The sequence below is a fragment of the Triticum dicoccoides genome, chromosome 5B, assembly GCF_002162155.2.
Source record: "Triticum dicoccoides isolate Atlit2015 ecotype Zavitan chromosome 5B, WEW_v2.0, whole genome shotgun sequence".
In the NCBI taxonomy this organism is placed as follows: domain Eukaryota; kingdom Viridiplantae; phylum Streptophyta; class Magnoliopsida; order Poales; family Poaceae; genus Triticum; species Triticum dicoccoides.
In genome coordinates, this window is record NC_041389.1 from 238006436 (window position 1) to 238024125 (window position 17690).

Sequence of the window (17690 nt, forward strand, 5' to 3'; positions counted from 1 at the left end):
ACCACTCAACCTACTGCACCTATTGAAAATATTGAATATGAAATTCCTTCGGGTATGGTAGAACAACTGCTAGCTAATCCTTATGCAGGAGATGGAACCAAACATCCTGATATGCACTTGATATATGTGGATAAAATTTGTGGATTGTTTAAGCTTGTAGGTTTACCCAGAGATGAAGCTAAGAAGAAGGGTTTCCCTTTATCTTTGAAGGGAAAGGCATTGACATGGTATAGGCTATGCGATGATATTGGATCTTGGAACTGGAATCGGTTGAAATTGGAATTCCATCAAAAAAAATATCCTATGCATCTTCTTCATCGTGATCGGAATTATATATATATATATATATATATATATATATATATATATATATATATATATATATTGGCCTCACGAAGGATAAAGTATCACTCTAGCTTGGGGGAGGCTTAAGTCAATGTTATGTTCATGCCCCAATCATCATCTCTCAAGAGAAATTATTATTTAGAATTTTTATGCTCTGCTTTCTCGTAATGATCAATCCATGCTCGATACTTCATCTACTGGTTCTTTTATGAAGAAGACTATTGAATTCCGATGGGATCTTTTGGAAAGAATTAAACGCAACTCTGAAGATTGGGAACTCGAGGTAAAGAGTTAGGTTTGAACCTAAGTTTGTTTGTGTTAAATCTTTTACGAATACCGATGTTTTTCAAAAGTTTAGCACTAGATATGGACTTGACTCTGAGATAGTAGCTTCCTTTTGTGAATCTTTTGCTACTCATGTTGATCTCCCTAAGGATAAGTGGTTAAAATATCACCCACAAATTAAAGAAGAAATTGAAGAACCGGTAAAAGCTAAATAAGAAACTATCATTTACAATGTTGATCCAGTTGTTCCCACAGCTTATATTGAAAAACCACCTTTCCCTGTTAGGATGAAGGAACATGCTAAAGTTTCAACCGTGGTCAACAAAAGTTATATTAGAACACCTAAACCAGCTGAACAAATCAAAGTTGAACCTAGTGTTGCTATGGTTAAGGATCTCTTGGTCGATAATATTGATGGGCATGTTATTTACTTCTGTGCTGAAGCTGCTAGAATTGCCAAACCCGATGAAAAAGATAAACATAGACCAGTTGTTGGCATGCATGTTGTCTCAGTTAAGATAGGAGATCATTGTTATCATGGTTTATGTGACTTAGGTGCTACCGTGAGTGCTATTCCTTTTTCCTTATATGAAGAAATTAGGAATGATATAGCTGTTGCTGAAATAGAAGACATAGATGTGACTATTAAACTTGTTAATAGAGATACTATCTCGCCAATTGGGATTGTTAGAGATGCTGAAGTCTTGTGTGGGAAAATAAAATACCCTATTGATTTTCTTGTACTTGGTTCCCCACAAGATGACTTTTGTCCCATTATGTTTAGTAGACCTTTCTTGAACACCGTTAATGCTAAAATAGATTGTGAGAAACAAACTGTCGGTGTTAGCTTTCGTGATGAATCTCATGAATTTATTTTTTTCCAAATTTAGTAGAAAACCTCATAAGAAAGATTTTCCTAGTAAGGATGAGATTATTGGTCTTGCTTATATTGTCATACCTCCTACTGATCCTTTAGAAAAATATTTGCTAGACCATGAAAATGATTTGCATATGCGTGAAAGAAATGAAATCGATAGAATCTTGTTCAAATAACAACCTCTGCTCAAACACAATCCGCCTATTGAAACACTAGGAGGTCCTCCTCCACCTAAAGGTGACCCCGTGTTTGAATTAAAACAATTGCTAGACACTTTGAAATATGCTTATCTTGATGAGAAAAAGATATATCCTATTATTATTTGTGCTAACCTTTCAAAACATGAATAATAAACATTATTGGAAATTCTAAGGAAGCATCGAGCTGCTATTGGATATACTCTTGATGATCTTAAGGGCATTAGTCCCACTCTATGTCAGCACAAGATTAATATGGAACCTAATGCTAAACCCATTGTTGATCACCAATGTCGGTTAAATCAGAAGATGAAAGAAGTGGTAAGAACGGAAGTATTGAAACTTTTGGAGGCAGGTACAATCTATCCTATAGCTGATAGTAGATGGGTAAGTCATGTTCATTGTGTCCCAAAGAAGGGAGGTATAACTGTTGTTCCTAATGATAAGAATGAACTTATTCCACAAAGAATTGTCATAGGCTATAGAATGGTAATTGATTTTAGAAAGTTAAATAAAGAAACTAGAAAATATCATTACCCTCTACCTTTTATTGATCAAATGCTGGAAAGATTATCTAAGCACACACATACCTGATCAAGAAAAGACCACTTTTAATTACTTGTCCTTTTGGAACTTATGCTTATAGATGTATGCCTTTTGGTCTATATAATGCACCTTCTACCTTTCAAAGATGTATGACTGCTATATTCTCTGATTTTTGTGAAAAGATTGTTGAGGTTTTCATCGATGACTTTTTTATTTATGGGAAGTCTTTTGATGATTGTTTAAGAAATCTTGATCGAGTTTTGTAGAGATGTGAGCAAACAAATCTTGTCTTGAATTGGGAGAAGTGCCACTTTATGGATAACGAAGGTATTCTTTTGGGCCATAAAATTTCTGAAAGAGGCATTGAGGTGGACAAAGCCAAGGGTTATGCAATTGAGAAAATGCCATGTCCTAAATATATCAAAGATATTCGTAGTTTCCTTGGTCATGCTAGTTTGTATAGGAGATTTATCTAAGAATTTTCTAAAATTTCTAGGCCTCTTACAAATCTTTTGCAAAAGGATATTCCTTTTGTTTTTTATGATGATTGCTTGGAAGCCTTTGAAACACTCAAGAAAGCCTTAATTTCTGCACCTGTTGTTCAGCCACCTGAATGGAACTTGCCTTTTGAGATTATGTGTGATGCTAGTGATTATGTTTTTGGTGTTGTTCTAGGACAAAGAGTCGATAAAAATTTAAATGTTTTCCACTATGTTAGTAAAACTCTAGATAGTGCTCAACGAAATTATGCTACTACTGAAAAAGAATTCTTAGCAGTGGTGTTTGCTTGTGATAAATTTAGATCCTACATTGTTGATTCCAAAGTGTCCGTTCACACCAATCATGCTGCTATAAAATATCTTATGGAAAAGAAAGATGCTAAACCTAGACTCATTAGGTGGGTTCTTCTACTACAAGAATTTGATTTGCACATCACTGATAGGAAAGGAGCACAGAACCTCGTAGCTGATAACCTGTCTAGGCTTGAAAATATTCTTGATGACCCACAACCTATTAATGATAGCTTTCCTGATGAACAACTAGCTGCAAAAATGTTTCTAATAGTACACCTTGGTATGCTGACTATGCTAATTATATTGTTGCTAAATACATACCACCTAGCTTTGCATACCAACAAAGAAAAACTTCTTCTATGATTTAAGACATTATTTTTGGGATGAGCCACATCTTTATAAAGAAGGAGTAGATGGTATTATTAGACATTGTGTACCTGAGCATGAACAGGAACAAATCTTACAGATATGTCACTCCGAAGCTTATGGAGGACATCACGTGGGAGACAGAACCGCTCATAAGGTATTGCAATCTGGGTTTTATTGGCCTACTCTCTTCAAGGATGCCTATAAGTTCATCTTATCTTGTGATGAATGTCAAAGAATAGGTAATATCGGTAAGCATCAAGAAATGACAATGAATTATTCACTTGCTGTTAAACCATTTGATGTTTGGGGATTTGATTTCATGGGACCTTTTCCTTCCTCTAATGGGTATACTCATATTTTGGTTGTTGTTGATTATGTTACTAAGTGGGTAGAAGTTATTCCAACAAGTAGTGCTAATCACAACACCTCTATTAAAATGCTTAAGGAAGTTATTTTCCCAAGGTTTGGAGTCCCTAGATATCTAATGACTGATGGTGGTTCACACATTATTCATGGTGCTTTTCGTAAAATGCTTGCCAAGTATGATGTTAACCACAGAATTGCATCACCCTATCATCCTCAGTCTAGTGGTCAAGTTGAACTTAGCAATAGAGAAATAAAACTAATCCTACAAAAGACTGTCAATAGGTCCCGAAAGAATTGGTCTAAGAAACTAGATGATGCACTTTGGGCTTATAGAATAGCATATAAAAATCCTATGGGTATGTCTCCTTATAAAATGGTTTATGGAAAATCTTGTCATTTGCCTCTTGAGTTAGAACATAAAGCATATTGGGCAATTAAAGAACTCAACTATGATTTCAAACTTGCTGGTGAAAAGAGGTTATTCGATATTAGCTCATTAGATGAATGGAGAACCCAAGGTTATGAAAATGCAAAGTTATTCAAAGAAAAAGTTCAAAGATGGCATGAGTTCAAGGTTAGAGAATACGTTCTTTTGAACAACTCTCGTTTCCGATTCTTTGCAGGAAAACTCCTCTCCAAATGGGAAGGACCCTATGTTATCGAGGAGGTTTATTGATCTGGAGCTATCAAAATAATGCCAAAGGTACTAACCAAAAGGTTGTTAATGGGCAACGAATAAAACACTATATCTCAGCTACGCCCATTAATGTTGAAAGCAATATTATCCAAACTATGACACCGGAAGAACACATAAAAGAAACCTTCTAGAACACTCCAGAATCGTGAAAAAGAGGATGTACGTGATACAGTAAGTAAACGGACTCCAAAAAATCCACAAAAATTATTATTTTTGTTCACTTTTGGAATAGTTAGAAAATTATGAAAATAAGAAACTACCAGGAACGTGACCCTGGTGGGCACAAGACACCAGGGCGCGCCTGGCTTGCCGGGCGTGCCCAGGTGGGTTGTGCCCACCTCGGGTACCTTCTGGACTCCGTTTTTCTTCCGTTTGCTTGTTTCCCCAGATAAAGAATCTTTATATACCCCCCGAACCCGTTGACCTCTGTATCGCAGAGAAATCTCCTGTTTTCTTTTCTCGTTGTTTCCCGACAGATCTGCAATTATGTCATCCCAAGACTCAGCGGGTGAGAGCTACGTTTTTGATTATATCACAAACCCCAAGGTCTATGAAGATGTGGAGCACCATAGCTGGACTTCGAAGGAAGAAGAAGACTATGATCCTAAGAGGAAGGAGGAGACGAGGTCAGACGAAGACGAAGCTCCATTGCCCCAACCCGGGGATATGCATGTTGAATTTAGAAAGTCAAGTCTCCACAACAAAGCAAAGAGGCCTAAGATCCAGTTTATTCCCTTTCGTCTTTTGCAGGAAAACAAGAAAGATTTATGCAAAAAGGCATTGGAACTCGAGTGGGAGATCAGTGAATTAAAAGATGAGAATTCACTCAAGCATAAGCTAAGGAAGAAAGACAAACCCGCTACTTCATCACCACCTCCTCCTTCTTCATCACCAAAAGAAAATTGAGTATCGGGTATGGGCACTCCCCTTGGCTTTCGCCAAGCTTGGGGGAGGTGCCCCAATATCCTATCACCTCCACTATCTTTTGCCTTTACTTTTCTTAGTTAGATCCATAGTTATCTTTTGCTTTAGATGAATAAAAGTTTAGTTTGATCCTTTCTTTTCGAGAGTTTGCTTAGTGATTTATCTTTGTAATCGTGTGCAAGATATATAATAAAGTTTCGTTTGACTTATTCTTCTTTTACTTTCATGTTTCAATAAAAGAAAGGAAATAAATGAAAAAGATCATATGCTAATCTTATGGTAAGTGATGACATTACACAAGGAAAAGTATAAGTAGAAAAGTTTGTTGTAGATTGACAAACATAGCATTGGTCAATGATGCAACTCATGATAAAATTAATAAGGGAAGAGAAGATTCACATGCAAATACACTATCCTGGAAATCTTTTGTGATCATGAGCACACATCAAAATATTATATGCCAAAATTGTTGACATTGGACAAGGAAGATAATGTAATGATTTATGTTTATTCATATTCACATAGAAGCTATATTGTCATAGGATTCCTTCAACATGTGGTGTTTGCCCCCATCTTTGCTAGCCAAAAATTTCGCACTAATTAGAGATACTACTTGTGCATCCAAAACTCTTAAACCCAAATCTTATTTTGAGAGTCCACATACCTACATGTGGATTGAGAAAGATCCTTCAAGTAAGTTGTCATCGGTGCAATAAGCAATAAAATTGCTTCTAAAAGTGTTAGATCATTTAGTGTAAGAGAAAATTGAGCGTTGTGCGTACTTGTGATGGCGAAGAATAAAAGCGATAGACTGCATAATAAAGGTTGCCATCATAAGGGGCAATATAACGTGACGTTCTCTTACACTAAGGGGTTGAGCATACAAACCAAAAGTGCATGGCAACCTATGCTTCCCTCTGCGAAGGGACTATCTTTTACTTTTATGTATTTACTTTCATGCAAGAGTCAAAGTTTTTCTCTCTATTCCTTTTTATTTTCTCCTTTGGTAAGCATCATGTGGTGAGGAAAGATCTAGGCACATGTATCCAGTTGAATATGGGTAGCATGAGTTATTATTGTTCACATCACCCTTGAGGTGAATGCGTTTGGAGGCGAAACTATAAGCCCCTATCTTCTATGTGTCTGGTTGAAATGTTTTTCTCATGTGTACGCGGTGAGTGTTAGCAATCATAGAAGACTAAATGATGGTTGAGTATGTGAACTTGCCTAAAGGCTCCGATATGTGACCCTTCCTGAAAAGATGATGAATTGTAGTTGCAAAGTTGACTGAGAACATAGTTTGTTGGTTTCCAATAGAGTCTATACTTTATACTTCGATGTTGTGATGAATTGTTACTATGCATGCGAAGTCTATGATAAAGGTTTTATGTTAAAGTTTGCCGCTGTTATAATAAGTTACATGATGATTCTATGTCCGTATTTTTGTTTTTATCGACACCTCTCTCTCTCTCTCTCTCTCTATCTCTCTCTCTCCCTCCCTCTCTCTCTCTCTCTCTCTCTCTCTCTCTCTCTCTTTCTCTCTCTCTCTCTAATCATGTGGACATGTTTTCGATTTCGGTTTTCAGTTGAGGACAAGCGAGGTCTAAGCTTGGGGGAGTTCATACGTCCATTTTGCATCATGTTTACCTACTGTTATTTCTATTGTTTTATTAGATAATAATTCTTTTTGGAGTAATTCTAATGCCTTTTCTCTCATAATATGCAAGGTACACACAGAAGGGGAGAATTCTGGCAGCTTGAAATCTGGACCTAAAAAAGCTACGTCAAGCTACCTATTCTGCACAACTCCAAATGAGTTGAAACTTCACGAGGATTTTTCATGGAATACATGAGAATTTTTGGAGTCAATAAGTATCAGAGGTGTCCCATCGGTTGGCACAACCCACCTGGGCACGCTAGGGAGCCCAGGCGCGCCCTGGTGGGTTGTGCTCACCCAAGCCCACCTTCGGTGCCCCTCTTCTGGTACATAAGTCCTTTTGACCTAGAAAAAATAAGGGGAGGACTTTCGGGACAAAGCGCCGCCGTCTCGAGGTGAAACCTGGGCAGGAACACTTTTTCCCTCCGGCGAAGCGATTCCGCTGGGGGAACTTCCCTCCCGGAGAGGGAAATCATCGTCATCATAATAAACAACAACTCTCCCATCTTGGGGAGTGCTATCTCCATCAACATCTTCAACAGCACCAACTCCTCTCAAACCCTAGTTCATTTCTTCTGTTCAATCTTTGTACCAGAACTATAGATTGGTGCTTGCGAGTGACTAGTAGTGTTGATTACATCTTGTAGTTGATTACTATATGGTTTATTTGGTGGAAGGTTATATGTTCAGATCCATTATGCTATTTAATACCCCTCTGATCTCGATCATGATTATCATTTGTGAGTAGTTACTTTTGTTCTTGAGGTCACGGGAGAAATCATGTCGCAAGTAATCATGTGGACTTGATATGTGTTCGATATTTTGATGATATGTATGTTGTGATTCCCTTAGTGGTATCATGTGGATGTCGACTACATGACACTTCAACATATTTAGGCCTAAGGGAGTGCATTGTGGAGTAGTTATTAGAAGATGGGTTACGAGAGTGATAGAAGCTTAAACCCTAGTTTATGCGCTATTCGGTAAGGGACCGATTGGATTCAAAAAATTAATGCTCTGGTTAGAATTTATTCTTAATACTTTTCTCGTAGTTGCGGATGCTTGCGATGGGGTTAATCATACGTAGAAGGTTTGTTTAAGTAAGAACAACACCTAAGCACCAGTCCACCGACATACCAAATTATCAAACTGGCGAACATGAATCGAGCCAACATGATGGAAGTGACTAGATGAAATCCCCGTGTACCCTCAAGAATACTTTGCTTACAAGTTCAGCACTTGCAGACATTAGCTTGCTAAAAACCACTTGTCATTTCCTTCTGATCCTCGTTGGGTTCGACACTCTTACTTATCTAAAAGGCTACAATTGACCCCATATACTTATGGGTCATCAGTTACCCATAATGGCAATGATACATGCCTGCCATGTCTCTTTTTGTCACTGGATTGAGCACCACAAGATAGAACCCATCACAAAGCACCTCTTCCCATGGCAAGATAAATCAATCTAGTTGGCCAAACCAAACAAATAAATCAGAGAACAAATACGAGGCTATGACAATCATGCATAAAAGAGTTCAGCAAAGACTCAAATAATATTCATGGATAGAACTGATCATAAACTCACAATTCATCGGATCCCAACAAACACACCGCAAAAAGAGTTACATCAAATAGATCTCCACGAACATCATGGAGAACAATGTATTTAAGATCAAAAAGAGAGAATAAGCCATCTAGCTACTAATTTTGGACCCGAAGGTCTATGGTAAACTACTCACGCATCATCGGCGGGGCAACAAGGCTGATGAAGAACCCCTCCGTGATAATTGCGCCCTCTGGCAGAGTGCTGGAAAAGGCCTCAAGATTGATCTTGTGGTTCCAGAACTTGCAGCGAAGGAAAAAGTATTTCTTCGACTCCCCTCGGGTTTTGGGGATTTTAGAGTATTTATAGAGGTGGAGGTAGTTCCAGGGAGTGCCCGTGGGCCCCACTACCCTCCAGGGTGCGCCTAAGGCCCCTGGCGCCCTGGTGCCTAGTGGGCCCCATGAGCATCCACTCGTGCCATCCAGAAGCTTCTTGGGTGTCTTCCTAGCAGAAAAAATCTCCAAAAAGTTTGGTGGCATTTGGACTTCATTTGGTATTGATATTCTGCAAAGTAAAAAACAAGCAAAAAAACAGCAACTGGCACTATGCCAATTGGCTAGTCCCTAAAAATGATATAAAGTTGCAAGTAAATGTATATGAAACATCCAAGATTGATCATATAACATCATGGAATAATCAAAAATTATAGATACATTGGATATGTATCATGCAACAACAATATAATATGCCATTGAATTTTTACCCTAGTCAAACCAACCAACTTGTGGCTGCACCTACATATCCTAATCCTATTATGAGTGTGCCCAATTCAGTGTGAACGCTGGATCACTTTGTCACACCACCCATAGGCACAAGCATGTTTGGTTTTCTGCCGAATTATGGTTCGGCAGCCATCCCACAAGTTGCACCACTAGCTACTACTCAGGTTGCTCCTATGTCATTGCCACAAGCATCTTCATCTACCTCGGATCCAATTTTTGCTAAATTAAGGGAGGATCTGCATAAGATGTTTCTAGAAACTTTCAAAAACGAGCCGAAAGTAAAGAGTCGTGTGTGCCAAAAGCCTTATCATGAACACTTTGATGCAGTTTTGTACCCTCAAGTTACAAGGTTCTTGAATTTGTTAAATTTAGTGGAGAGGGCACAAAAACAACATGGGAGCATGTTAGTTAGTATCTAGCGCAGCTGGGTGAAGCAAGTCCATAGAAGAATTGGAAGTGCGTTTATTTCCATTATCTTTAACTAGCACCGCATTTTCATAGTTTGCTGATTTACCACATGGTTCAATTCTCTTATGGTCGCAATTAGAGCAAAAGTTTCATGATCCCTTTTATAGCGGCGATAATGAGCTTAAGTTGTCACATCTTACAATGGTTAGGCAAAAACATGATGAATCGGTCACCGATTATGTCAATAGATTTAGAGATATAAAAAACCAATGTTATAATTTAGTGATAAGCGTGAGAGACTTGGCGGATCTTGTTCTTAATGGCTTGAAAGCTCATATTAAGGAGAGGCTAGAAACTTATGATTTTCTGAATATTAACGAAGTCTTGCAAAAAGCTTTGGCTCAGGAGAGTTGAAGTAAAGAGGTTCATAGATCTACAACCAGTCGTCCTAGAATGCATATGGTTGAATACAATGACGACAATTCGGACAATGAGGTTGATGTCTATACTACTGAATTTGTTTGGTCCTCAAAGGCCAAACCCTATACATGCAATTCTCTTAAGCCGGTTCGCAAGAATCGTGATGAGGAGATGAAGTTTATTTTTCATATATCTAAGTGCGATAAAATATTTGACGCTCTCTTGCAAGACAAGATTATTAGAATATCACACACCATACCGCCATTTGAGGAGCTGAAACAGCATGCTTATTGCAAGTAACAAAATTCATTTTCTCATGCTACTAACGATAGCAATGTTTTTCGACGACAGATACAATCGCCATTAATGACGAATGATTGAATTTTGCTGAGATGCAAGTTGATAAACAGCCATTCCCGATAAACACCATGGACATGGAAGGGAAGGAAATGTTAATTCAGCCTAACATAGCCGAATGTGCTAATAAAGATAATGTTTTTATTGGTGAACCCAGGAAAAGCAAGGAGGGCGACAAAGTCTTGGGAAGAGAGGTTGTGCTTGATAAGCAACCAGATGGGAAGGAGGTATTGAAGATCACCATCAAAAATCCAGCAGGCAACCGCAAATACAGGAGGATACTCATATTAAATTTATCCAGCCCAAGAATTCAAAAGTTGGCAAGTGGAAAAAGAGTGAAGCTAAGCGCAAACAATCAAGCCAACTTTTGGTATGTTGCTATCCAAATATGTCAATCAAGCGGCCGGGTCTAGTTCTAATCATCCATCACCTTCAAAATGTTCAAGATCACCTTCGAAGCATGAATTTCAATGCTATGCAAGGCCATATGGGTCATGGGCACCGACATCATGGATGTTACCACCACCCCTATGCACAATATTACATGGGAGGCTTCAATGTAGGTTCGGGCCAGCCCCTAGAGCCTCCTTATGCTTTTCAAATGGGGTGGGCAGCACCTAGAAGGCCTACTTGCCAGAGGATTTTATTATCCCACACAAGGCTGATGAGGACATCAATACCATTCTTACACCCATAGCCCCTGCTGCTATACATACTCGGCCAATTACTAGAGCTCGCGCACACCAATTAAATTACCAGGTACTTTCGTTTCTTGGTAATGATTCTAATGTTCATGAGAATATGATGCTTCCTAAATTGGATACATTTGTTTTTCTTACAAATGAAGGGACTAGCTTAAAGGATGAACATTGGAGCAAGAACAAGAATGGAGATGATGGCATGCGCAAGGTGAACAAGAACGGAGTTTCAAGTGATGATTTTAGGACTATGAAGCCACCGTAATGATTGCATGAAGGCTTGGACGAAATATACAGGATGCCACTTCACAAATTTCGTCCAGAGGCTATTATAGTTACTGCGTCACCTTATTATTGGGCCAGGCCCATGTAAATTCGAAATACATAAGTAGAGGCTGTTTTTAGAGTCCGTTTGTGTGGGGAAACAAGAGATAGGGTTCGTTTCAGACCCCTATTCCAAGGTCACGAAATTCACCCCCTCTTCCTCCATATATACAACCCTTAGGGCATCATTTAGACTTTTGGTTTTGTTTAGATTAAAAGTTCGCCATTGTTGTAACTTCGCATACTTCGTTTGTGTTCAACGACCAAACAAAGGCGTCATAGAACCCCACCTTCATTAATAAAGTTTTCCTCTTATATTCACAATTTCCAGATTGCAATCTTAATTTGTTTCTTGTTCTTTGTTTGCTCGCAGGAAAACAGACCCTCGTGGTCAGCTTGATTGTGCTCCAGCATGGTCAATAACCTCACGGAAGTTGGTTTAGCGATTGCTAAGGCGCCATGTCTCGCACGTTCGTAGTAGGATCGTCAAGGTTGACTCCCACAGAAAACAATAGCCACCATCTCATCGAAACATCGGGACACCTTCGCCTCTATCAAGTGGTATCAGATTTCCAGGTTGCTCCGTGAGATTTTAGAGTTTCCATAGTTTAGATCGAGTTTGTTCTTCATACCTACAGTCCACGAAAAGGTCAAAAAAAATTTAGGGTTAGTTCATCATATCCAAAGAAGGGGAGCCTTGGCGCAGTGGTAAAGCTGCTGCCTTGTGACCATGAGGTCACGGGTTCAAGTCCTGGAAACAGCCTCTTACAGAAATGTAGGGAAAGGCTGCGTACTATAGACCCAAAGTGGTCGGACCCTTCCCCGACCCTGAGCAAGAGGGAGCTACCTGCACCGGGCTGCCCTTTTAGTTCATCATATCCAAACCAATCTAAGCCTTTGCATAATCTTTCAGGGTTTTTGCTTTGTTGAATTTGCGGTTGCATCGTCGTGTCTAGTTGCTGGTCTTAGCGTCTAGTCCTTTAGAGTTTCGAGTTCTATCATAGTGGGTCATGCCGCCGCACCAGCTTCATCGCTGCTGCCATATCCTACCACCGCTGCCATATACCGCCACCGCTGCCATATCCTACCACCGCTGCCATATGCCACCACCGCTGCCATATCCTACCACCGCTGCCATATACCACCACCGCTGCCATATACCACCATATATCCACCACCAATCGAGTTCTTTTCATATTAGGTTTGTTTCCGAGATCCATCTATTTTCCGATTCGTGTTTCCTTGCATGAGTATGTTTCTAGAAAAAAAGAGTCTGGAGACCCCCGGGCAGTTTTTAGGACAAAATTTTGGTGATCGAAAACATTTTTTCCCTATCCTGTTTTTAGGTCCCAAGGAGCGTTTTGAGACACTCGCCATCATAGTGATTTTTTGTAGCAGTTTTCTTGTCGTCATTGCCCTAATTTCCGAAAAAATTGTCACCAAATTTCGTGCCTATCCTATTACTTTGATTTGGGAAGAGTTTTGAGACACTCGCCATTATAGTGAATTTTCGCAAAAAAAGAGGAGCACAAAAAGAGAGCTATTTTTTCTTTCTGAGTGTGCTTTTCCCTTGTTTCCGTGCCGCGGTGTGATTTTGTTAGTGTTCTAGGATCGCGTCTCCAGCACAATCTAGCCTAGGACCAGCACAGTACCATCATTGAGCGTTTATTCAACTTTGCATCTCTGAATTGATTATTGCTGACCCTTTTTGCTACCATATTATAAGCCTTCCCAGCTTCACATACATCTACGTCATCCATTTGACTCTCCTTGGTAATGGCTCTATCCAAGCTTTGAGAGTTTTGACTACAACGGTTGCCGATCACCACCTGCTGTTGGGTAAGAACTGGTAGGAATTTGAGATTTTCTTGACGGGTTTCTGACACACTGCCACTTTCTAGTAGTCTGTAGGATCGTATTGTTGTGTGTTCTATTGCTGCTAACCATGGAAGGACCACAAGACGAAGAGATTGACTAGAAGAACATGACGAAGAAGGAGCTTCATGATAAATTTCAGCAAATGTTGAGTCATCAGGTGGAAGACGTCATGGCCAGCTTTGGAAAGGCACTGGAGAGGATTGATGACGTCGAGAAGACAATTGACACCAAGTTGGACACCAAGTTCGATGAAGTACTCGCGCATCTTCCACAACCACCACATGTCTCTACTACACCATTACAACAACAACCACCTCCACGTTGCGAAACAGCCCTCCGCCGAGCGGGCCGTGTTCCTCTTGAGCTAGGACAAAATTCTGTTGCCGCTACTACTGTTGTTGATGCTTCTGTAGCTCCTCCTACTACTACAGAGGTGGAGGACTATTATGAGGATGAGATTGATCAAAATCTGAACTACGTGCAACCACCAGCACCACCACCAGCAGGTCGACCTCAGGCATATAATCGCAACAGTAGGGCTGTAGCACCACCTTAGGTAAGAGATTATGTCCATATTCCTAAACTGAAATTGAATATTCCACCGTTTGACGGTAGATACATTCCTGATGTATATCTTACTTGGGAGTTAGAAACTGAACAATGTTTCACGTGGTTACAATATCCTAAGGAGGTGTTGCTGCTGCTGTTTGTGAATTCACTAGTTTTGCTTCTGTTTGGTGGTCTGAACATTGTAGATTATATCATGATAATATCCCTACTACTTGGGCTGCTTTGAAAACTGCTATGCATACTCGTTGGGTTCCACCATATTATCAACGTGAATTACTTCAAAAATAAGGGGAGGACTTTCGGGACGAAGCACCGCCGTCTCAAGGCAGAACTTGGGCAGGAGCACTTTTGCCATCCGGTGGAGCGATTCCGCCGGGGGAACGTCCCTCCCAGAGAGGGAAATCATCATCATCATCATCATCATCACCAACAACTCTCCCATCTCGGGGAGGGCTATCTCCATCAACATCTTCAATAGCACCAACTCCTCTCAAACCCTAGTTCATCTCTTGTGTTCAATCTTTGTACCGGAACTATAGATTGGTGCTTGTGGGTGACTAGTAATGTTGATTACATCTTTTAGTTGATTACTATATGGTTTATTTGGTGGAAGATTATATGTTCAGATCCATTATGATATTTAATACCCCTTTGATCTTGATCATGATTATCATTTGTGAGTAGTTACTTTTGTTCTTGAGGTCACGGGAGAAATCATGTTGCAAGTGATCATGTGAACTTGATATGTGTTTGATATTTTGATGATATGTATGTTGTGATTCCCTTAGTGGTGTCATGTGAATGTCGACTACATGACACTTCACCATATTTGGGCCTAAGGGAATTCATGGTGGAGTAGTTATTAGATGATGGGTTGTGAGAGTGACAGAAGCTTAAACCCTAGTTTATGCGCTATTCCGTAAGGGACCGATTGGATCCAAAATTTTAATGCTATGGTTAGAATTTATTCTTCATACTTTTCTTGTAGTTGTGGATGCTTGCGAGGGGGTTAATCATAAGTAGGAGGTTTGTTCAAGTAAGAACAGCACCTAAGCACCAGTCCACCCACATACCAAATTATCAAAGTGGCAAACATGAATCGAACCAACATGATGGAAATGACTAGATGAAATTCCCGTGTACCCTCAAGAACACTTGGAGACCATTTTGGCATGTCCTTTGTCTTAAAAGGATTGGGCTACCTTGCTGCACTACCGTTACTTGCTCGTTACAAATTATCTTGTTATCAAACTAGTCTGTTACTTACAATTTCAGCACTTGCAGACATTACCTTGCTGAAAACCACTTGTCATTTCCTTCTGCTCCTCGTTGGGTTCGACACTCTTACTTATCGAAAAAGTTACAATCGACCCCATATACTTGTGGGTCATCAGTTACCCATAATAGCAATGATACATGCGTGTCATGTCTCTTTCTATCACTGAGATTGAGCACCGCAAGATAGAACCCATCACAAATCACCTCTTCCCATGGCAAGATAAATAAAACTAGTTGGCCAAACCAAACGAATAAATCAGAGAAGAAATATGAGGCTATGACAATCATTCATAAAAGAGTTCAGCAAAGACTCAAATAATATTTATGGATAGAACTAATCATAAACTCACAATTCGTCGGATCCCAACAAACACACCGCAAAAAAGAGTTACATCAAATAGATCTCCATGAACATCATGGAGAACATTGTATTGAAGATCAAAAAGAGAGAAGAAGCCATCTAGCTACTAACTTTGGACCCGTAGGTCTATGGTAAACTACTCACGCATCATCGGAGGGGCAGCAAAGATGATGAAGAACCCCTTCGTGATCATTGCCCCCTCCGGCAGAGTGCCGGAAAAGGCCTCTAGATTGGCTCTCGTGGTTTTGGAACTTGTAGTGGCAGAAAAAGTATTTCTTCGACTCCCCTCGGGTTTTGGGGATTTTAGAGTATTCATAGAGGTGGAGGTAGGTCAAGGGGGTGCCCATGGGCCCCACTACCCACTAGGGTGCGCCTGAGACCCCTGGTGCCCTGGTGCCTAGTGGGCCCCACGAGCGTCCACTCATGCCATCCAGAAGCTTCCTGGGTGTCTTCTTGGCAGAAAAAATCTCCAAAAAGTTTGGTGGCATTTGGACTTCTTTTGGTATTGATATTCTGCAAAGTAATAAACAAGCAAAAAAATAGCAACTGGTGTTGGTGTCAAAACCAGTAGATCTCGGGTACGGGGTTGATACGTCTCCAACGTATCTATAGTTTTTTATTGTTCCATGCTATTATATTACCCGTTTTGGATGTTTATGGGCATTACTTTATACTTTTATATCATTTTTGGGACTAACCTACTAACCGGAGGCCCAACTCGAATTGTTGTTCTTTTGCCTATTTCAGTGTTTCGAAGAAAAGTAATATCAAACGGAGTCCAAATGGGATGAAACCTTTGGGAGCGATCTTTTCGGAACAAATTCAAACCAGGAGACTTGGAGTGGATGTCAAGCAGCAAACGAGGGTGCCCGGCGCGCCCTAAGGGGGTGGGCGCGCTGAGGGAGTCCTGGATTAGGGGGTATCCGGACTGCCGGAGTGTGTATAACGTCCAGACTATTGAAGCGTGAAGATACAAGACTCAAGACTTCGGCCCGTGTCCGGATGGGACTCTCCTTGGCGTGGAAGGCAAGCTTGGCGATCCGGATATTGTGTTTCCTTCCTTGTAACCAACTCCATGTAAACCCTAGCCCTCTCTGGTGCCTATATAAACCGGAGAGGTTGGTCCTTAGAAGGCCGATCACAATTACAATCATACCATCATAGGCTAGCTCTTAGGGTTTAGCCTCTACGATCTCGTGGTAGATCTACTCTTGTACTACCCATACCTTCAATATTAATCAAGCAGGAAGTAGGGTTTTACCTCCATCGAGAGGGGCCGAACCTGGGTAAACGTTTGTGTCCCTTGCTTCCTGTTACCATCAGCCTTGACGCACAGATCGGGACCCCCTACCCGAGATCCGCCGGTTTTGACACCGACATTGGTGCTTTCATTGAGAGTTCCTCTGTGTCGTTGCTGCAAGGCTCGATGGCTCGTCTCGTCGTCAAGGACGACATTACCTTTCAGGGAGCTCTGCCTATAGGCCAAACTCTCCAACTCGGCGGCTTTATCATGGCCGCCCCATCGGCGGTAGCGCCGACGATGGCCTCTCGGGTCATCAATCACAACCTTCGCATCAGTTCAGAACTCGCCAAACTGATAGATCCGATGGAGCTCTCCTCCTTCAATGAGCTCTTGGATCGCATCGCCGCTCTGGGAGTCGCTACAGACTACGACCAGATCGGGCTTAAACCCGACCAAAGGGACATCAGATCCCCGCCGGCCACCCATGAGATAGCGGTAGTAGAGGAACCTCACACGGACCGTCCCTCGACTTTGAGGACGAATTATGTCTGGATCACCAAACTCCTTGAGCCGAAGACCTGCTCAAAGGAAGACATGACCCAGGTCCCGGACTTAGGATCGGGCATTGGGCCGAAGAAATTGGGCAGCACTTCGGATTTTGGGCCGTTAAGCTCGGAACCTCCCGCGCACCTGGGTGTTAGATCGGACCAAGATCCGGGTTCAACTAGCAACACCCATCTGGACTTAAACCGTCTCTCCCACATTAGG